The 22,468-nt window shown below is 44.6% G+C and overlaps 3 long non-coding RNA genes across 5 annotated transcripts; all 3 read right to left on the bottom strand.

Moving 5' to 3' along the window:
• Positions 1-645: 645 nt before the first annotated feature.
• On the bottom strand, positions 646-11,287 carry LOC123042499 (uncharacterized). 3 transcript variants are annotated; one of them, XR_006418808.1, is made up of 4 exons: positions 11,132-11,287; positions 10,883-11,051; positions 10,660-10,807; positions 646-979 (listed from the first exon to the last, which is right to left on the bottom strand). It is a non-coding gene; the product is annotated as an uncharacterized lncRNA (long non-coding RNA). The 3 variants fall into 3 exon arrangements; XR_006418810.1 differs by having other exon boundaries at positions 11,007-11,051; positions 11,132-11,252; XR_006418809.1 differs by having other exon boundaries at positions 10,660-10,756; positions 11,007-11,051; positions 11,132-11,249.
• Positions 11,288-11,600: 313 nt separating this feature from the next.
• LOC123042500 (uncharacterized) lies at positions 11,601-12,438 on the bottom strand. The gene is made up of 3 exons (XR_006418811.1): positions 12,287-12,438; positions 12,138-12,214; positions 11,601-11,644 (listed from the first exon to the last, which is right to left on the bottom strand). It is a non-coding gene; the product is annotated as an uncharacterized lncRNA (long non-coding RNA).
• A 5,685-nt stretch (positions 12,439-18,123) lies between these two features.
• LOC123042501 (uncharacterized) lies at positions 18,124-19,204 on the bottom strand. Its single transcript, XR_006418812.1, has 2 exons — positions 18,986-19,204; positions 18,124-18,893 (listed from the first exon to the last, which is right to left on the bottom strand). It is a non-coding gene; the product is annotated as an uncharacterized lncRNA (long non-coding RNA).
• Positions 19,205-22,468: the final 3,264 nt, after the last annotated feature.

The raw sequence follows: 22,468 nt of genomic DNA on the forward strand, positions 1-22,468 counted from the left end.
GATGGAGCATAACATAAATAGACATATTTTATAGTATAGATTTATTTATTTTGCTTCGTATGTAGTCACTTGTTCAAATCTCTAGAAAGACCTATATTTAGGAACGGAGGAAGCATAACATTAAATATTTTAACAATCTTGCAGCTGTTATTTTAACATTAAATATTTTAACAATCTTTTCAGGATGGAACATCAAAGTCTGTGTGGCGATGGGTGTGGTTCAAATTGTCGCATGGCCAGTCTGCGCTGGCGTGACCCATCATCCGTCACGGTTGAAGCTTTGGGTCGTTGTGTTTGGAGGAGCTTTAGCTATGCTTCTTGAAGTGTTTGACTTTCCTCCACTAGATAGGAAACGCGCCTTGGCGCGTGGTGCCTGGCTCAACCCATTATCTAAACATATAAACAAAGTATATATTATTGCAAGAAAAGTTGCCGAGAATGGATCAGTTTAATGCATAGAAGCGGAAAATTGCCTTTATAGATAACATGGTTGTGTCAAATACATTGCCTATGTCCGGACAACACTAAATGGGCAGTGCAATCAGTCGCACCAAATGCCCAACAGCATTTTGGCACCAAAAATAAACCAACACGACAGGGCACACATAATATATATTTCAGAGGTAACAAATAGCACACATAATATAGACAACTGAACCATCATATGAATTTCTAAAAGTAAGATGCTTGTGATAGTAATCGTTCAGTTATGATAGACGATTCGGATGGCATGTCTTCCAAATGCCGAGGTCACAGAAATGGTAACATGATTTACCAAAATCAAGTCCTAATGCTTGTGAAGAGAAACGATATTTACCGTTCGTCTACAACATATGTGTTTGTGAGTCTATCTCTCCTAGCTGGAACATCATTAAAATCGTCGTCCCAAAGTAAATCATCATCGTCACCTGGTTCTTATGTTTGCAAGTTCGTCTTCTCCTAGCTAGAACATCATTACAGTTAGAAAGCCCTCTCATCCCTGCAGTACAGTGAACATGAACAAACTGGACGATTATATAAAAGACATATTTCTTAGACCCACTATATACGGAGAAGCATCGACAGGCAATCATAATAATTATATTCGGATACAAAATAGACAGAGCAACAGATATTGATATTTCCATGAAGCTAGAAAGAGATGTGTACAAATGTTATGTTTTTTTTCGAAACAGAGGCAAAAGATTTGCCTCATCGATTAATTAAGAAGAAGAGAGTTGCCCAGTTAATTAATGGAAAACCGGACAAAAACCAATACAAACTTACCACACGAGGACTACTTGCATAACATGTAACCCCATAAGCACACAATCAGCCTGACAATCATACCCAACACATAACGACCACCAACCTCCACAAAGCTACATCGCATAGACACCCCTAACGAGAGTACCTCGGCCGGAGACCACGAGCACCACCAAGACCATAGAGACAAGTTAGGCCATATGGACAACTGAAGAGACTGATGACCATACATCAAGTAGCTGCGGACCCTTTCCTGCGCCACCACTCTTCTTACTTTTGCTCTTGATGAGAGCCTCCTCCACAATCACCTTGCCGGATCCAGGACAAGCCGCCTCCAAACGCTTGAGCAAGCTGTGAACCTCTAACTCGAAGAGAATCTCATCGACCTTGTCACGCACAGACACCACCTTCCCAATGGCCACCTGCGAGTGGGTGACCGCAACGTCGGAATCTCCTCGGTCCACAAAGGCGGGCGGCTGGCTAGGCTCCCAAGAGTCAGGCGCCAACATACAGACCGCCTCAACATCATCAGCCACAGAAACCACCGGCACGACAACATCGCCCACGGGAACCATTGACACTGACTCAGGCACCTCCAGTTGCTCACATGACAGAGGCGAAACATACCACTCACACGAGGTCACCGAAGAGTCCGCCTCCACGCGCTCCACACACAAAGGCGAAACAGGGCACAGACATAGCTCTTGTAGGTCGGGCATAATCTGCAGAACTGGAGCCTCGGGCACGGCAATGGGCTCACCCTCACTAGTACTCAACACATGAGACAAGGTCAATAATGCCGATGAGATATCTCCAACACGAGGAGAGAAACACCCATATAGCTCTTGGCTCCCTTCCTCCATGGAGGCAACACCGACCACACCAGGAGGGCATGACGTCAGAGCGGTCGGCAACACAATTAACACAAGGGCGAGCTTTCCCAAAGCAGCCTCTGCACTCTCCAAAAAGCTCTCGGCCCGTGCCATCCAACCCTACAGCAGTGCAGTCTGATCAGCCAGAGCAGCTTGCAACATCACGTCAGGCTGGGTTGTCGAGCCAACAGTAGTAGAGACGACAGACACCCAAGACCCATGAGGAAGCACCTTGGATGGGAGCGTGGATTTCATCGGACTCTCATATGAAGCTGAAGCAGGACGATGGACGGTACCAACTAATGGCTGCACATCAAGGCAAGACAACGAGCTTAGAGGACGCCATGGATTGCAGCATCCGCGTGCACGGTACACTACCAACTTGAGTATCAGAACCAAATGTGGGTCCGAACCCACTGCAAACAAACAACTTTCACATTCTAGTCTGCACAACAATCCAGTCACTCAAATCTATGCTATACTTGCAGGCTACAACATAAATACAACCACTTAAGAAAACTGGAGTAGGGAAACAATTTTAATCATGATCACACCATTGAAGTGAAAGCCAGGACAAAGTTTAAGGCTATACTCTAAAAGAGCCCACGCTCCCCGCTCCCCGCTCCCCGCTCCCTGAGGGATGCTCGCCGCACCTCCGCCGGCCGCCCCGCTGTGACTTCCACTACTCCGCGCTGTTGGCCAGAGATCCAGGGCTCCTGGATCCGCTCGGTTTCCTTCCCTCCGCTACTCCGCCTCGCCACTGCCGCTGTTCCGAGGTGATGAAGAGGGGAGGATTGGACTAGGGATCTTAGATCGGTGGTCTGGTCCAGTGTTTCCCTGTGCCATAGATGGCTGCCGCCGGCGAGGGGAACAGGGCCACAGACCAAGAGATCGCTGGTTTGATAGCAGATTTGGGGAGGAAACAGAGGGCCTCGGCGAGAGCTGCGAGAGATGCGGAGATTGCGGCAGGGCAGGTACGCGATGCGAGGATGCTGCTTGCGCTGAGGGCCATGTCGAGGACATCTCAAGAGGAGAGGGATCGGATTTTCGCGCTGGGTCAGCCACTCACTCCGGGGTTGATTTTGAATTGGGCATCGGAGGAGGCCAATTCTTCTTCCCGTATTCAGAGAGCAAAGTGGAGGATCTTCAGAGCGCTGCAGATCTAGCTTCTGTCAGGATTGGAGCCGGAAAGAGGGATGGCTTGCGGAGGATTTGGTCCCATGCTAAAGATCGATTTGATGCGTCGAGTACCTGGAGCAGACCGCAGGAAATCAATTCGAGGATGACAGTTCCGCCATGGTTCAGTCTCAGAGGAATTGGAGGAGGCCAGTTCAAACCTCGTCCTGAGGCAAGGGGGCGAGATGAGAGCCAGGTCAAAGATGCTGCTAGGTCATCGGGACAGAAGGGCCCTGTTGTCAGCGAGATAGGAGAGGAGATAGGTGGTGAATTTTTTAGCCAGTTGTGGTTGGAGGAGAAGGATAAATCAGCACCCCCATCTAGGGTTCCCGAGCAGAGGGAGGCGGCAGCGGAGCTCCGCAGATTTCTCTTGGTGAATCAGGATTTGGGAGTTGAAATTTTCCACACAGCCAAAGGAGTTGAAGCAATAGATCGTAGTTCCATCAACTCCAACTCATCCGCGTCTGGGTTTTGCGAAGAAGCTGATCCGGTGTTTGAAACAAATCCTGAGCAGGAGGAGATGGGAGAAGGAGGCCGAGGAAGTGGGAGAGGTTGGGGGGCTGGCCGCAATCAGCAGAATTTGGCGCCCCAGGATGAATTTCTACAGCAATCGGGGCCGCCAGTGATGTATGGATTCCCTCCACCACAGTTTGGTTTCCCAGGAGCTCCTCCCCCGTGGGGATTTCCAGGTGCATATCCACCTTTCCCTACTCCTCCAAGTTTCCCAGTGAACAACCAATGGACTCTGCCTGGTCAAAATCAGATGCCTCCTGGAAGCAACCAGCAGGGTGGAAATCAACAGCAGCATGCAGCTAATACAAGGGGACAGAAACCCCAATCTGGGAAAGAAAAACAGAAGAAGAATTGGAATAGGGCTGGACCTAGCAACAATGGAGAAGGAAAGGAGAAGATGACTGTGGATTTCACTGAGTATAGCCAGGCGATGTGCTACAATTGTGGCGACCCTGGACATCCACAGTCTGAATGTAAGAAGGCCAAGCTTTGCTTCATCTGCAAGAGTGCCGCTCATGCTGTTGGGGAATGCCCTGTCAAAAGGAGGCCACACCAGATGGCCAAGTTTGTGGGAAGTGCAGCTGCAGGCCTAGGATTCTACCACATAGAGGTACCAGACATGGGGCAGAATGTTATTGGCAGTTTTAAGAACTGTGGAGTGGTATACATTGAATCAGGAGAGATTAGTAAGGAGGATTTAGCCAAGGAATTTGCTGTGATATACAAAACCAGCTGGCCCTAGCAATAAGGCCTTTTGGGAGATGGTCATATTTGGTTAAGTTTCCACCACACATCTCTGTGGATCAAGTAGCTGGTTATCCATGTTTTGGGCTATCCAGGGAGGACATCACTGTCAAGGTAGTGGCTTGGAAAGAAGATCTAGTGAAAAAAGATAACCTCATTGAAGTATGAGTTCAGCTGAGGAAATTACTGCCTAAATGGTGTGAATGGTCCTCCCTTGACCAAATTACATTAGTTTTTGGTCTGCTGGTGGATGTGGACTGGCAGTTACTGTTCAAAAGCATGTTTGAGGTAGTCAGGGTGAAAATACAATGTAGGGACCCCAATAAGATCTCCAATGAAAGACTGTTTGCATTGGAGGGCAAGCTAGTGCAGGTTCAGATCACTGTTGAAGTACCCAAACCTTTGTCTGAAGAGATTCAACCAAACCCTAGGCACCAGGATGAAGGAGAAAACACATACAAAGATGGCAATGGTGGTATGGAGACTGAAGGTAGACTTAATGAGGGTGAAGACAATCAGAGACCCCTCAATAACATTGGAGGAAGGGGCAGTGGGAATGGAACTGGTAGTGGCAGCAACAATGGCCAGAGGAACCATTCTTTGTCTGACATAGGGACTCCACTGAGTGAGAAGAATGTTTGGGATGCCTTTAGAAAGAAAAATGGAGGGACTGAGATAGAAACAAGTGAGAGGCAGTGTGAGGGACATGAAGTGGTGCCTACAGAAGATCCTAAGAGAGAGGTTACTAGATTCCTGTTTGTGGAGATGAATGGGGAACTTAATAAAGTTGAGGAAGTCATTAGTCTACTAGAAACAAAAGATTATGAGGCTGGTGAGATGATGAACAGGTGATGGAACAAAAGATTCCTGATAGCCTAGAAATAAGAATGGACAGGGCAAGCACCCTGCTAAAATGATTCCAAAATGAGATACATATTTTGGAACATTAGAGGAGTTGCGTCTCTTGGCAGGCTTAAGTGTATAGAGGATTCCATTTTACCTTTAAAACCTGCTTACATAGGTTTCCAGGAGACTAAGAAAGAGAATTTTTCTAAGTCTTTCCTTAAGAACTTGCTAGGAAATAGGAATTTTGAATGAAACTGGCTTCCTGCAGTTGGTTCTGCTGGTGGCATTCTAGTAGGTGTAGACCTAGATATTTTTAAAGTCATTAGTTGGGATATTCTCAAATTCTCAGTCAATGTGGTGGTGTGCCAAAAGGACACTGGAATAGTTTCTAGGATTACTACTATTTATGGCCCTGCTTATGAAGAGGGTAAAACAAACTTTATTTCTGAGTTGCATCATCTATTTCTTAATTGGAATGGTCCTGCTATTATAGGAGGGGATTTCAATTTAGTTAGGAATCAGACTGATAAAAACAATGGTAGAGTAGATTGTAGGTGGGTAGACAAATTTAATTCTTGGATTGATTTTTGGTGGATAGAGATTAATATGTCTGGTAGAATGTATACTTGGGCAAATAATCAAGTAGACTTGATTATGTCCAAGCTTGATAGAATTTTCTGCACTACTGAGTTTGAGTCCATTTTTCCTCTAGCCAATGCTAAGGTACTCCCTAGGATTGGGAGTGATCATACACCTGTTATTTGGGATTCTGGTTGTAATGATCCCTCAAAGAAATCTAGTTTTAAATTTGAGAATGGTGGCTAGCTAGACCTGATTTTAGAGATATAATAGTTAAGGCTTGGGGAACTAAATGTGCTAGCTCCAACCCTGTAGATGTTTGGCAGTGTAAAGTTAGGGCTTTTAGAAGACTAGCTAAAGGCTGGAATGCCAACCTGGAGGCTTTTCTTAGAAACCATAAGAAAGCACTCATGACAGAGTATGACAGGATAGATATTAAGGCAGAAGTGGATGGTCTTAATGAGGTGGATAGGAATAGGATGAAGGAGATTCTCTTTGAGCTTGGGGGGATTTGGTGCAAAGAAGAAACTAGTGCTAGACAAAGATCTAGAGATAGAGATATCCTAGAGGGAGATAGAAACACAGCTTACTTCCAAGCTGTGGCTAACCAAAGGTGGAGAAAGAAGATGATCTCTGTACTAGAGGGGCCTGAGGGGCCCACATCAGAACAGAGTAAAATGACGAAAATAGCTCTAGATTTTTATAAGAAACTGTTCAAAGAGGAACAGAGGCCTAATATTGCTTTGAAACAAGATTTCTTCAATGTTGATGAAAGAGTTTCTGTAGAGGACAATATTAAGCTAGAGGCAAGGTTTACTGAGGAAGAGGTTAGGAAAGCAGTGTTTGATTCTTACTCAGATGGGGCTCCTGGCCCAGATGGGTTGCCTTTTATGTTCTTTCAGAATTTTTGGGATATAATTAAGGGCGATCTAATGGCCATGTTTGAAGCATGGTATGATCATGGCTTAGACATCTTTAGACTTAACTTTTCCATGATCACCCTGATTCCTAAAGAAGAGGAAGCTAAAGATATGAAGAAATTTAGACCAATTAGCTTACTCAATTGTTGCTTTAAGATTTTTACTAAAGTTCTGAGTAATAGACTAGCTTTGATTATTGGTAAGCTGATCTCTGAAAATCAATCTGCCTTCATTAGAGGTAGATACATCTTGGAGAGTGTGGTTACTGCACATGAAGTGCTACATACTACACACTCTTCTGGTAGGAAAGGGATGATTTTTAAAGTAGATTATGAAAAAGCCTATGATAGGGTTAACTTAGATTTTGTCTATGAAGTTCTTGAGCTTAGGGGTTTTGGTAGGAAATGGATCAACTGGGTTAAGAGCATAACTCGACAGGGGTCCATTGGGGTCAAAGTGAATGGTGAAGAGAGTGATTTCTTCATTACCAGTAGTGGTTTAAGGCAAGGTGACCCTTTCTCACCTTTGCTATTTAATGTTGTGGTAGATGTTTTTGCTAAAATGATAATCGAAGGCTCACAAGCAGGTCTGATTAGAGGACTATGTCCTAATTTCCATCCAGGGGGGGTTACATGTCTACAATATGTAGATGATACTCTGCTTTTTGTAGATTATGATCATAGAGCTGCTATTAACCTCAAGTGGACCCTGACTTGCTTTGAGCTAATTTCTGGCATGTCTATTAATTATCATAAAAGTGAGTTAGTTCCCATTAACTTGGAAGAGGTAGAAATCCAAGCCTTTCTAGATATTTTCAATTGTGTTAGGGGGAACTCCCTATCAAGTATTTAGGGATCCCTTTGCATTTTGACAAGCTTAGAAGGGAAGATTTGCAACCCCTTGTTGATGCTCTACTATCTAGAATGGCTGGCTGGAGGGGTAAATTATTATCCCTGCTGAGGAGAGTAACATTAGTGAAAACCTGTTTAGCCAGCATACCTATCTATCTATTATCCTTTTTTAAATTCCCCAAATGGGCTATTAATTTGATCAACACCCAGCTAGCTAATTGTCTTTGGGGTGATGAAGAAGGGAAACATAAAATTCATTTAGCTAATTGGCAGTCTGTGTGTATGAGGAAGGAGTATGGAGGCATGGGGATACCAAACCTACATGACTTGAACTTATGCTTAATAGGTTCTTGGATTAAAAGATATATTTTTAGTGAAGGTTCCCTTTGGAGGAGAGTTATTGACTCCAAATATAACACCAAAAGGCCAAATATCCTCTGCTGTAATGATCCTCATCCATCCCTATTCTGGAAAGGAGTGATGTGGGCTATGAAAGCAGTCAATTGGGATATAAATGGTCTGTAGGCAATGGTAGATCAGTGAAATTTTGGGAAGATATTTGGTTTGGTAATTCTCCACTTGCTACACAATTCTGGGATTTATATTGCATAGCTAATGATAAGAACAAAACCATAGTAGATACTTGGGATGGAGAGACTCTCAAAATCTCATTTAGGAGGAATTTTGATGATGAGTTGATGCAACAATGGCTTGATTTAGAGTCCATTGCTAGATCAATAATCTTCACTGAAGAGGAAGACAGTTTGATTTGGCAATTTGAATCGAAAGGGATATATTCATCTAAATCTTTGTATGCTGTCATTAACTTTAGAGGGGTGCAACCTATTTACACTCCTGCGGTGTGGGACCTAAAGGTTCCACCCAGAATACATGGGTTTCTTTGGCTCTTTTCTCAGAATAAAATTATGACCTGTGACAATCTGAGAAAAAGAGGTATTCCAAAGCCTCTGGAATGTATTCATTGTAAAGAGATGGAATCTGTTCATCATTTGTTTTTTGATTGTGTGGTGGCTAGAGTAGTGTGGAAAGAGTTTGAAATAATATTTGATAGAACTTTCCATTCCTTTATTGAGTTAGCTGCGTGATGGCTTTGCAACAAGAAATTTGCTCATTTGAATATGGTTTCTTCTGCGATCCTTTGGGGATTGTGGAATACTAGAAATTCCATAGTGTTTAATAGATCTAAATGGATTTCTGTCAAGCAGGTCTGGCAGAGAATAAGTACATATCTAGGAGATTGGGTGAAACCACACAGGGAGTTGCAGGAGGGGGCAGTGAAACTTTTCAGGGAGCACCTGTTGCGAAGACTGAGATCTCCACTGGAACTGGAACCATACTGAAATGCCGTGAAGCCGCAGGGCAACTCTCCTGGTCTAAAACCATCCTTGGGAAAACACATGGGGGGCGCGCTACCCTGGAGCAAGTGAAGGAAAACCCAATGATGGCGGAGGAGATCCATGTGGTTTTCGTCCCAATGAACTGATCAAAAAGTATCTGGCTGCCTAGCCGTTTGTCTCTTGGTGTTTCAGTAGACTGTTGGTAGGAACTTTGCTCATGTCAGCCCCTGTGGCTTAGTTGTAATTTCTGTTTTGAACCTGGTTTCATGCCAGAAGACCCTGTATGCGTGTTTGGTTTCATTTTTATGAAAAATGGAGCCGGGGGGTTCCCCTTTGATCGAAAAAAAACTGGAGTAGGGCACCAAGATGTGGGTTACCTGAAGCGGAAAAGCTAGGAGGAGGGAGCACGACCATGCCAACCCGAAGTCTACCTCTACAAGCTGCACACTACCATGTTGTGGAGCAGTAGGATGAGCATCTCATTGTGGATGGTGGCGACAGCACCGCAGATGGCTGGACCTCCTTCTCTCTCTCTATTGCCAGCACACCTTCTACCGCGCCCAAAGGAATGACGACGGAGCCACAATAAGCTCGGTCACCATGTCGTCTCTGTGGCCCGCACTCCTCCTTCCCCTGCCTAGCCCCGATGGGGAGGAGGAGGGAGGCGCAGACATGCGTGCGAGGAGCACCAGAGGGAGTGGATTTTAAAGCTTGAATCAACAATTCCATAACTGTACAAATCCAACATGAATAAATATCCGCCGCCGCTTCTCCAGTATGATAGTTGACTGAAATTTGGAATACTAAATAGGCAATTTGCAGAGAGAGAGACACATATGGGTCTTGTAAATTGGCAGAACCCTTTCAAGCATAGAAAGCTCTGCTTTATCAGTAAGCTTCAGTTCAGGAGAATCCACAGGATCAAGCTCTACTGAAATGCCGCCTATTGACCTTTGTGCCACCTCAAGCTTCTACATAAAGAATACTCTCAGATTTTCCCAAAAGGTAATCATACAAATAATCCAGTAGATTCTGTTTGATACAAAGGACATTCATGTTAGCAAAAAAGTAGCAACACCTATGGTATCCGTTGAAGGTAATAACTACCGCAGGCAAGATCAAAAGCGCGCCTTGACACGTGGTACCTATCTCAGATACTGATCAAGCTTTTGGTATTTCAAAAGAAGTACAGGAAGCAAAACAATTGCTTGCATCCAACGCATATACACGGAGTTTAGTTTTCACTTCGTGAGAAACAATATGATGTATTAGTCAGTACTCTGATGTAAAGAGTCAAGAGAGTCCATCTTGCTGAAAAAACTGAAATAGTCAGGAACACACTGAAAACCTCCCTCCCTCCCTCCCTCTCTTTCTCTCTCACTCAACTGTGGCCTCGAAGCAACCATAAGATGATATTAAAAACCTTAGGGTCCTATTTTCCCTTTCTAATTTTATCCTTTCTCGACATGTACCAGAGAGATACATATATTCAAGCAAAGAACCTTTTTTTTATTCAGGTAATAAATTGTTGGTGCCCTCAAATCTGAAGTTTTACCTTTACTTGAGGATGCCTAAAATCAGGTTGAAGATGGTCCTTGGCTTCTGAACTTCTTTTTATTCCTCCTCCTTACGGTTGATGGTCTCCTAACCTCCTGCGCCGAGCAAAGGAACCAAGCAAACGAACTGAGCGATGCAGCGTTGAACTACACAGGAAGAGCAAGTCAGGGGAGGAAATCTAAACCAAATTGAAGCACAAACTCAGTAAATAAGTCACCCACCACAGGGAAATGTAGCTGCTCTAACACTAACATGAGAACAAAAAGAAGGGTTCGTCCATAGCTGCAAATGCAAATGAATTTGCTTGGTATTGTATGGCAAAAAGCACTGGACAGATTATCTTACCCAAAGATGCAGAACTGCAGCTTAAGATAAAATTAGCAAGGGAACCTGCAAACAAACCACAGTCAACATGCCAGTTTTATATCCTCTCATATTTTTCATCTTTGTCATCTCAAGCTTTGATTTACCTTAAACAACACCTCCATGATATAGTTGTTCCAGATTAATAATCCAAACTGCATCTTATACAATGGGCCATATAAAATCTGGAGCATATGACAACACCTGGATCAGTTAACACCTAGATCAGTTAAGAAAAATATGCCTTCCTGGGCTAGCACAGAGAGAAAGGGACGAACCTAGGAACCCGTAGATACAGCAGACTCCGAGCGCGGAGGCATCCATGCCAATCCGAAGGAGCACCAGTGGCATGCCCAAACCCCACCACCGAACAGCGAGCATAGCAGTGTTCCCCAACAGCTACAATTGTGAGGAACCTGGCACTAAAGCCTAACCACAACCTGCACAGCACAAGAGAATCAACATACACGGCACACAGCGAGCGGAAAAGGGGAAAAGAGGAGAGGGCGCTCACCATTGCCTTGCCGGCACCACCGGCGATGCCCCATTGCTCCTAGAGGCGTCACTGGTGGTGTCGAGGCTGAGGGCGAGGAAGGGCTGGTTGCCGGTTCCAGTTGCATCTGAAAAAAAAACAAGAACTAAACATCAACCACATGATGTGCAGTGAAGACTATACGTGGTTGAATGAGTTTGTATCAGGAAACATGTCAGCCTAGATGAGCACCCGCACAAGAAAAATGATCTCGGTGACAGTGTTTGTTTATCACTACAGATAAAACTAATTATATACTGTGGTCCTTTGATTATGTACATGCCATGCCAGACTAACACAATGAAATTAATACGGAGACAAGATTGCTAATCTTTCTAGTTTATATATTCAGTTGACTTTCTAAATTAATTACACCAATTCACATACATGCATGTACATTGAATCTGACAATCACTCAAGTCTATAGTATATGGCTCTTGCGGGTGCACTATTTGCTGATCTTTTTTTGTTGTTGATCAGTTCACCACAAAACAATACATTTGTTCAGTTGTTCTAACTATCACGAAATTCATCTCTTGAATAGGTGAAGAATTTATGACAAAGAAGGACAACATACTTACATTCCACATCAAGCAACAACCATGAAATTTAGAGCATCCCTAGCTGAGCTCCAAATCAGCAACCTCCATAGAGTTTTCTTCAATCAAAAGTGCAACAATTATTAATGAAAGAGAAAGACACTGGATAAAACCTCATGGAGGGATGGTACCTGACACTGAATTCTAAAGCAAAACAGAACTATGTATGTATGTTCATATGTGCATTCATCGGCATTCCATCGATGGAGAGCCACATAAACCAAATCTCCCATGACTGAAATGGTTAATGGAAACAAAATCCTGACGGGCGAGAGGACGTGAGTGGTATGCCTAGCCTGCCATTCATTCAGATGCTGAGGCACATTCAACACCGTGGACACATCCGACGGCTCCAACTCATCTATGCAAACAAAATCATGTCATCAGTCAATCCAGCGCTCCGAGTCCCCAAAACTGAACCACGAGTAAACAGTACCTTGCAAGGGGGAAGTCACGGAAGGTGATTACGGTCATGCCGTTGACGAACTCGCGGATGTCCTCGCTAATGCTGTAGCGCTCGAGCTCGCCCTCGGAGAGAGTGATAGCCCATGTCCGCTCAACGTCCTCGTCCTCCTTCTGCCGAACGTGAGGACGATGAGAGGATGCTAGAGAGGGTGTGCAGCAGCAACGGACTTGGGCGCTGACTTCTTCTTCCCTAACGTGGTTCCCTTGTGCGGGCGCTTGGTGACCGTGGCCTACTGGTCAGCCTTGGGCGCGGCCTTGGCGGAGGCCTACTGGTCAGCCTCGGGCGCAGCTTTGCCTCGCCTCGCCATTCCTCCTTCCCTCCTGTGGGAGCCGGGGCCGGAATGAATAGTTACTCCAGAGGCTTTGCCTCCATTCCGATGGTCGAGGTCATCCAGCGGCTCGATCCGATGGCCGGAATCACATCAAGCGAACCGATCCGACGGCCGAGAGTGCCTGAGCTCTGAGGAGCCTCGGTGGAGGTTACATCTCTTATTTCTGGATTCTGGATACAAGGGGTATGACGATGCGCATTCGTTGTGGCACGCGAGCACCGTTCCCCTCACCTATCTTTGGTGGAGCTTCATTAAAGATGACGCAGATTTCTGCACCTCCACACTCACACTTGTTAAGACCTCTTCCAATGCAAGGGTGCTTATGGGAGGTGCTAAGTGCATTAAATATCTTAGCAGCTCAACTCCCCAATGCATAGGTGCTTAATTTGTTGTTGCTAAGCACATTTTATTTAATGACTTGGCACCTAAAGTCTTTCATGCATTGGTCAAATTGCTTCATTTAAGTGGTTTGCCTAGATTCTCGCGCTTGGCATTGGTTCTTTCTAGGGTCACTAAAATGCTCTCTCTCCTCCTTAAATGCTGTGACATGTCATTTTTTCGCTTATGTGACATGCTTAGCACCTGTCCACGATGGAGCACTCGGAAGGGCCTAAGAAGGCCAGGTGAGTTAAAAGGTGATTATGCTGTTAGGTCCTCTCATGGTAACATCATGAGGATGTCAGCAAAAGCTTGGTGTTCCCTTGAATGAATGAATCGATCGATCAATCAGGAGAAATCATTTGTCTTTGAGGGTCCTGGTTTTGGTGTGCAAACTCAGCATCTTGTTTCTGCGGCTCCTGACTTGTGTTTTTTATTGACATATGAAGAATTGTTGTCTAATAGAAAGAGACTTTTCATCTTTTTTTCCGTGCGTGTTGAAATGGTTCAGCTCATGAGTGTTCCAATATAAGTAAAGCTTATATGAACCTACCTAGCATTGCAGAATGAGCCGTCAAAGACGAGATATTTGTAGGGGCACATGATATCACCGAAAACGCTGAATGAAGCGGCAACAATTTTTCCAACTAGAAAAAACAGAGTCAGGTTTATTATAGAGCAAACATACATGGGCCGAAGCACAGCTAAGCCCAACAAGAGCCCTCCTCACTCACGTGGTCATCACCTAGACCACCACGCTAGTTCTCGAAAAAAAAAAAAACCTAGACCACCACGCCAGCCCTTGTTCACGCCGCCGCCGCCGCCGCATTCCCCACTTGCACTTGCGTTGCTGCTCTCACTCTTCTTCTTCTTCTTCTTCTTCTCGCTCCGCCGCACCGCGCCGGCCGACGACGGCAGGCAGGCAAGCGGTGCTCTTTCTCCTCCCCCATCCCTCACCGCGGCAAGCAAGCAAGCTCCTCTGCTCGCGCCGGCAGACCCATCCCTCACCGCGGCAGGCGGGAGGCAAGCGGCTGCTATTATCCATTCCATCCTCCTACGCTACTACCCTAGCTAGCAAAGTAGCAATGGCAGATGAGTGCAAGGTTTCTGCTGTCAGTGTAGCTGACAAAGGGTCATACTTGCTCAAGATGGATGGATGCTCAATAGGGAAGGAGCTACTCAAGAATGGTGAGTACACAACTTGTTCCCCTTTCAGTTTTGGAGGCCACAACTGGACTGTCAGGTATTATCCAAACGGTGATTCGGCAAAACACGCGGATTTGATAGTTGTGCACCTGCTTCTCGATTCACTTCATGCCAATAATGTGAAGCTCAAACTCGGATTTTGTCTACTTGACAAGGATGGGTTAGCAGTGGAGCCACACAGCTGCGATGTTACCTTCCGACGCAAAGGCTCAGCTTATGTCCTCATTTTCGACCAGGCTGCTTTACAGGAATCGGCCTATCTGATAGATGACTGCTTCACCATCAGGTATGATCTCACTCTAAGAGATACTATGGGTGAGCAGTTTGTCGAGGTTCCTCCCAGCGACTTGCACCTGCATTTCGGCAACCTCCTAGAGACCATGGATGGAGCCGATGTCACCTTTCTAGTCGGTGGGGACAAGTTCTCTGCTCATAGGATCGTGCTTGCTGCGAGGTCATCCGTATTCAAGGCGGAGCTCCTGGGCGCCATGAAAGAAAAAACTGATAGTCTGATTGAAATCCATGATATGCAACCTCATGTGTTCAAGTCCTTGCTCCATTTCCTCTACACCGACTCACTGCCTGATCTTGAGATCGAGATGACTAGCAGCAAAGGTGAAGATCTGGCGATGGCCGGGCATCTACTCGTGGCGGCAGACAGGTACAACGTATGTGATTCCAAGCATAGAGCTCTTGATGTTAGACTGTAAGCATGTTGTCCTGGCATACTGAATTTCCACCTGAATGTGTTAGCATGAGCGTGGTATTTTCCGTTGAACTGGAAACCATAGCTGGTGCAGCCCATTCATAAGTGAGATACATATGTTAAAGTTTTTGCTATGTTATGCAAGGAAACTTCAACTCCTCCATGTCTCTATGCGGAGTTTTACCTTGCCTGATCTCATATATAGAGAGTGCACTTCGTTTCTTCCCTAATTAAAAGTTGTGTCCCTGAGTCAAGTATTGTTCATGCTTTTTGCAGGAAGTGAAGATATATCACTTGTGTCTCTGTCTCTTTTCTTATCATCTTCAGTGTGACACACATGGTCAATGTCTGAAATAATCTTTCCTTGTTAACGACGTATTGGCCCGCCTTTGGTTTGTTGCGATTCCAAGCATGGAGTTGTTGACGTTATTACTTGTTACTGCAAGGGGGGATATGTTTTCCTGACTAACTGAATTTCGACCTGAACATGTTAGCATGAGCGAGCGTGATATTTTGTGTTGAACTGAAGAAACCATAGCTGGCGCAGCCCAACAAAACAACAAGATCGATCGTATATGCTCACGCGCATGCACTGAAACCTGAAGATCAAGCAAATCTTATGCAGTACTCCCTCCGTCCCGAAATGTAAGACGTTTTTTGATACTATCATAGTGTCTAAAAACGTCTTACATTTCCGGACAGAGGGAGTACAAATTAACTCTGATGGCCATTCTTGTTGCGACCTGATCCAGCGCAAGGGAATCATTCATAAGATTCGTGGCCGAGGTACAATGGTCAGAACCTCCCTCTATGCGGATGACGCCGCCGTGTTCATGGCGCCAATTAAGAGTGATATTGACAACCTTGCAACCATCTTAAAAGGCTTTGGAGACGTCACGGGCCTTTGCATCAACTTCCACAAAAGCTCTGTCGTTCCCATTTGATGCGCCAACCTGGATCTTGTGAGCATTCTCAGCAGCATCCCGGCGACCAGGGCGTTTTTCCCTATCAAATACTTGGGCCTCCCGCTCTCGGTTTGGAGACTGAAGAAAGTTGACTTCCAATACCTCTAGGACAAGGTGGCTGGAAAATTGGTCACCTGGGATGGGCAGAACATCACCATCATTGGGCGCACGGCCCTTGTTCGATCTGTCATCACCTCTCAGGCTGTGTACTCCATCACATCACTCATTGTCCCTCAGGGTTCCCTTGACAACCTCAACAAGATTGAGCGAGCTTTTCTTTGGTCCGGCTCTGACAAGACCACCGGTGCCAAATGTAAAGTCAACTGGGACATGGTCTGCCGCCCCACCAGCTATGGGGGTTTGAGTGTTCTTAACACCGACAAATTTGCTCGTGCTTTGAGGCTCAGATGGCTTTGGTTTGAATGGAAAGAGTCGTCCAAGCTCTGGGTCGGCCTGGGCAACCCTTGCACCGAGGAGGACCGTGATTTTTTCTACGCCTCCACTTCCATCATCGTGGGCAATGGGGCCAAAACGCCTTTTTGGGACTCCCCCTGGCTGCTTGGCCGCAAGCCGAAGGACATTGCACCTCTCGTCTTTGAGGCCTCGAGGAGAAAGAACTGGAAGGTGCGAGAGGCTATTACAGAGAATGCTTGGATGCTTACGATCAGACGAGACATTACCATCACTGGCCAGCATGTGCAGGAATTTTTCACCCTCTGGCTGCTCATCCATGACATACACCTCGACATCCACTCTGAGGATGACATCATTTGGAAGCACTCTTGGGACGGCTCATATTCGGCGTCCACTGCATACAAGGCACAATTTCTGGGTTTGACGCTTTCCCCCATGGACTCCATGGTCTGGAAAATGTGGGCGCCCCCAAAGGTCAAATTCTTCTCTTGGCTGGCCTTACAAGATCGGATTTGGACCGCCGACAGGCTAGAGCGACGTGGCTGGGACAACTGCGGTCTTTGTCCGCTCTGTAAGCAGGTGCAGGAGTCGGGCATCCACCTATTCGCCAAATGCCGCTTCACCTTGAGGCTTTGGCGGATGCTCATTGACAAGTATGGGCTTGCGCATCTAGACCCTTCTGACTGGCACCTTGAGGATTCCCTCCTCTCTTGGTGGGACAAGCGCACCAATTCGAGCATTCCGGATCGTCGAGCCATGGCCTCCCTTACCATACTCGTATCCTGGACAATTTGGAACGAAAGGAACGCTAGAGTCTTCCGCCACAAAGAGACGCCACCGCCAATCCTTCTCAAGCTTATTATAGATGAGGCCAACCTATGGGTTACTGCAGGGGCTAAACAATTAGGGAAAATTGTATCGCGCGAGTAATTGTCATGCCGTACTCCGGCCTTGTGTAACTCTACAAAATTCTATTCTCCTCTACTTTAATAGATGAGGCAAATCTTTTGCCTCCGTTTCGAAAAAAAATTGTTCTTCTTCTAAGGATAGGATAGAGTTATGGATTTTTAGTGCAGCTGGTGGAACGAAACATACAACTTTGAGCAAGATAGACTAGAAGTAGAAGGTCTACCTTTTTTGGCTGATGGAAGATGGATCAGTTCAAGTGCCATCTTCCATCTTCCATCAGGACTCACGGACGAGTATTTAACAAAAGGTAGACCTTCTACTTCCATCTTCCATCTTCCATCTTCCAAAGTGGCACTTGAACTGATCCATCTTCCATCTTCCATCAGGACTCACGGATGAGTATTTAACAAAATACTATCACTTTTGGACCGAAAACTACCACTTTTTCACAAATTTTTTTGCAAAGAAGTATCATGTCAGAAAAGCGCCCATTTAGGCGTTTTTAAAGCCGTTTATGAAAGGTGTGGCTTCTTTAGTTGTTTTCTGTTTAATTTATTGTTTGCAACGCATCACCGAACAAGGCTAAAACTGAATGAAGATCGATGAGAACAAATCTTGCTTATGTTGAGAGCCAACTGATTACACGACATTGGCAAAAGAAAGAGAAAATTGATCTCATCGAACAATTAGGGAATTAATGGTCCCCTAAAAACAGTGGCATGATAAAAAGAAGAGAAAGCTTTGGATCGAGCGGGCGGCGGGACACATAGATCAGCACGTACGCGTTATTACAAGCGAGTGAAAGAGACGGCTCCGGCTCCGGCTCCGGCTCCGGTTCATCATCTCCCGACGGACGGATCGATCATTCCAAAGAATTGCTCTAGACCCATCTCATCTCTGTCCGCCGGCCGAGCTCACCGACTGTCTCAGTCGGAGGTGCTAGGCTCCGGTGCTTACGCAGCGGAGGGCTCCCCGGCTGGGGCCGCGGGAGCGTCAGCGGGCGAGCTGATGCACTTCACCGGTTGGCTTTCATTCTTCCTGCTAGTGAAATACAGATTACCTCTTAGACCTCAGACGAAGAAGACGTACTACGAATACACTGGCTTATGGCATACTCCCTTCGTTCTTGAAAGAACATTTTCAACATTCTTGAGGGGTCAAACTATCTCAAAATTTGACTGAGTTTGTGCAAAAATATGACAATGTTTGTGAAACCAAATAAATATATAATAAAAACATATTTTATCATGAATCTAATGCTACTAATTTAAGGGAAAAAAATATGTAGCACCCGCAGTGTCTAATTGACTCCTGCCTCTGATCCTCCCGACACACTTGGGCCTCTCGGTCGAATCTCGACGTGCTGCATGCAGGGTAACATGCAACACGGTGAGTTAAGCATTGTACAGTAGAGATTTAGAAAACAGTTGAACTCCCAGGTAAATGTAAACATACCTCCTGCACGGCCGGCGCCGGCGCCGACTTGGGGGCCTCCTCCTTGACCCCGGGGCGGCCGCAGCCGGCGACGCGGTCGACGAGGCCGAAAAACCTATCCTTGAGCTGGGCGGCGAAGTTGGCCATGTTGGTGGAAGTGAACAGACTGCACCTGCACGCTGCTACTCTCTCGACAATCTGAACCACGTAGGTAGCTCTAGTGCTTGATTTTGGTGGGGGGAGAACGGTGTGAGTCTGAGAGCGATGCGAAGGTCTCATTTATACACGACGCCGGGCACCAAACGCGTCACCTTTAGTGTTGCGCCTCCATCTATCATCATGGTTCATGCATCTGGGGAGGCCCGCACGCCGTACATCCAGGGATATTCAGATCAACGCAGCGTCGTTTACCACGCAGATATTGTGCAGAGTTGTCGAGTGCCAACTTGCCGTCGTGTTAGCTGTGTCCATTGCTTGATATGATCACTACCAGACTAGTGCTAGCTGCAATTTGCATGGATGACATGATTCGCCGGGCCGGGCATCATATTATCCGATGTCGTGGGCACTTTAATCTCCACCTATTCTCTGGAGATCCCAAACCAGGGCCACGTGATACATTCTTCGTTGTTCGCTTATAGTACCTCTGCGAGCAATGAGCATAGTACAGAGTATAGACCATGTATGGTCCAGAGGATGGCATGGCTGGAGCAGGTATGGTGTTGTGAGATGATAGAGGTAGCAATACCTGGCTACACCGTTTATAGACAACTTTTTTCATGCCGGGAAGCACTTGAAGCTGAACTTTGTGCTTGCATGGAGCCATTCAGAGAAGTGACTGGCAAGTATACCTGGCCATCCCTTGGGCCGGGCCTGACCAAACCCAAAGCAAAAAAATCCAGGCCCCCGGCCCGGGCGTCGGGCCTAAGAAACAGGTTCAAGCTCGTCCCATCACTGCAAAAGCCCGCTGGGCCTCTCCATTGAACGACACATATGACGGGCCTGGGCCTGGCCCGGCCTTCGGGCTCAAAACCTAGGCCCGGGCCCGGCCCATGGACAAGGTCGGGCCCGGTCGGGCTTTTTGGGCCGACAGGGCCGGGCTGCCCATTGCCAGGTATATTGGCAAGTTATCATCGAAATGGACTCCATCATGGCAATCAAGCTGATTCAAGCTACGGATCTTGATTGATCGATTTACTCTTCCATAGTTAGAGAGATTAGGCATCTTATGCGTCTTCGTGATTCTTGGGTTACTCAGTGTAAATCACAATAGAACAAGGTTGGCAATAGCGTAGCTAAATTTGCTAGACTTGAGGGAAGAACGATGACCTGGTTCTGGCCCGGTAGATTCTTTGGAGCTAGCCAAAGCTGATTGTACGGACGATGTGACTTGAGCAATGCAAGAGTTTACCCGCAAGAAAAAGTACAGTGTACAAACCAAACAATACAAATACGAATAAAAATGGCAAGACAAATAAGTCGATAAGTAAAAGCAACCTCTCAGGACCTAGCATAAGAAATGTGCACGCGGTGAGCTACAACAACTTGACAAGCCATATTATCGGTCCTAATTACAATGGGTTGAGTTGGTGATGGTTGCTTCAATTATTACTCTTACAAATTATTTTTCATATTTTTCTTTCTTTTCTGAAATATTTTAAAAATATATGAGAATTTTATTATTATTTTCATACATTTATAATTTTTTTGAGATGCATGTAAAAATTATTCATCATGTATTATAGTACAAAAGAATTTCATCATGTATTTCAAAAATATTTATAGTTTTTTATAAGTAACTTGTATTAAAAATGGCATCTTATTGAAATTATTCATATATTTATAAAAAATGTAATTTTTATGTGTGCTCGAAAAATCACCATGTATTTAGGGGGAAAAGTTGATATTAGTAAAAGTACTTTTCGCATAAAAATCAACTAGTATTTCAAAAAAAAATCAACTAGTATTTAAAAATCATTAATTAATTTATAAAATGTTTTTAATGTTCAACATATATTCGATTACTTAAAAGAATTAGAAAAAAGGAAATTAAGGATAAAAGGAAAGATATAATAATTCATATACAAAAGAAAAAAAAAGAATTCATATACAAAAGAAAAAAAAGAATTCAAATACAAAAGTAACATTAAAAAGACAAATGAAAACAAAAAATCAAACCAGAGAGAAAGTAACTTTCAGAAAATCAATTTAAAAACCCGCTCGGACAACAGAGCGCGAGAAAACCGAAGCAGAAATCTAAAAGAAAAAGAAAATCACAAAGGAAAAACCACCGACGCCCCCACTCCCTCCTACTGGTCTGGCCCAGTTAGTGGAGTGCTTACACGAGGAATACCCATTGTTTGGTAGGAGCGAGTTATAACATTTTTCGTTGGTCATTAGATGGTTGAATTTTCATTTGGGTCGTCACACTTGGTTTGGAAACTTGTAATAAAAGATTGATTATCTAATACTCCCTCCGCCCCATAATGTAAGGCGTTTTTTGACACTACACTAGTGTAAAAAAGCGTCTTACATTATGGGACGGAGGGACTAGTTTAATAGAAAATATGTAAACAGATATTTGCACATTTAAAGCATGAAAATATACATAGTTCTTTTACATATTTTAACATTTTATTAAAAATGCCAAAATACAAATATTTTAAGTAACTTTGTTATAAAATAGCAATTAAGCATAAAACTGCACAGAAAATAAGTTTTTTTTTCGGATTTTTTAGTGATCGTTTGTACCTAATTATTTACAATTGCTTTAGCCGAGTGCTTTCCCCTGTAGTTATCTTATTTTTGTTGGAGAACTTAATATTTTTCTCCTTGTAGTTCGAAAAACGTGCAACCATTGTATTTGTAATATTGCTTTTTTTTGTTGTTCTTTTACATGTACTTCTCGGGTGTTCAAATGAAAAACTTGGTCTGCTGCACTTTAAATATACACTAGCTGCGCAATTTTAAAACCTGCAACGTATACTTTTGTAATGTGCAACGTGTGTACTTGAATGTACAATTTTTTGTCTGTACTACTAAATATGTTATGATGATTTATTTTGGTCTTAAAACTTTATTGGTGCAACTTGTTTCTTTAATGTGCATATGTTTTGGTAATGTGGAAATGATCTTTTGTGTACTGAGTTTCTATAAATTTTCTTGCATTTTTTGTTACTTTTCGTATTGCCGGTCTACTAGAACTTTGTGTTTTTTTAATGTGCTAATGATTTTTTATGCTATTGATTATTTGTGTTATTGATTTCTTTTTTCACGTTTCTTGTCTGTGGTGCATACAAAAAACCAACCTACTAGAATGTAAAAAAAAATTTCATTCGACCTGTGCGCAGCTGAAAATAGTCAATATATGGCTGATACTTGAGTCTGCGCCAATGGCCCAAAAGGAAAAACCGGTTGTACTGAACAAAAAAGAAGTGCATGTCCACTGCAAAGAAAAAAAACACCACAATACCCAGCCAGTCTCGTCTGTTGGTAATACATTCT

Source organism: Triticum aestivum, chromosome 2B (assembly GCF_018294505.1).
Source record: "Triticum aestivum cultivar Chinese Spring chromosome 2B, IWGSC CS RefSeq v2.1, whole genome shotgun sequence".
NCBI lineage: Eukaryota > Viridiplantae > Streptophyta > Magnoliopsida > Poales > Poaceae > Triticum > Triticum aestivum.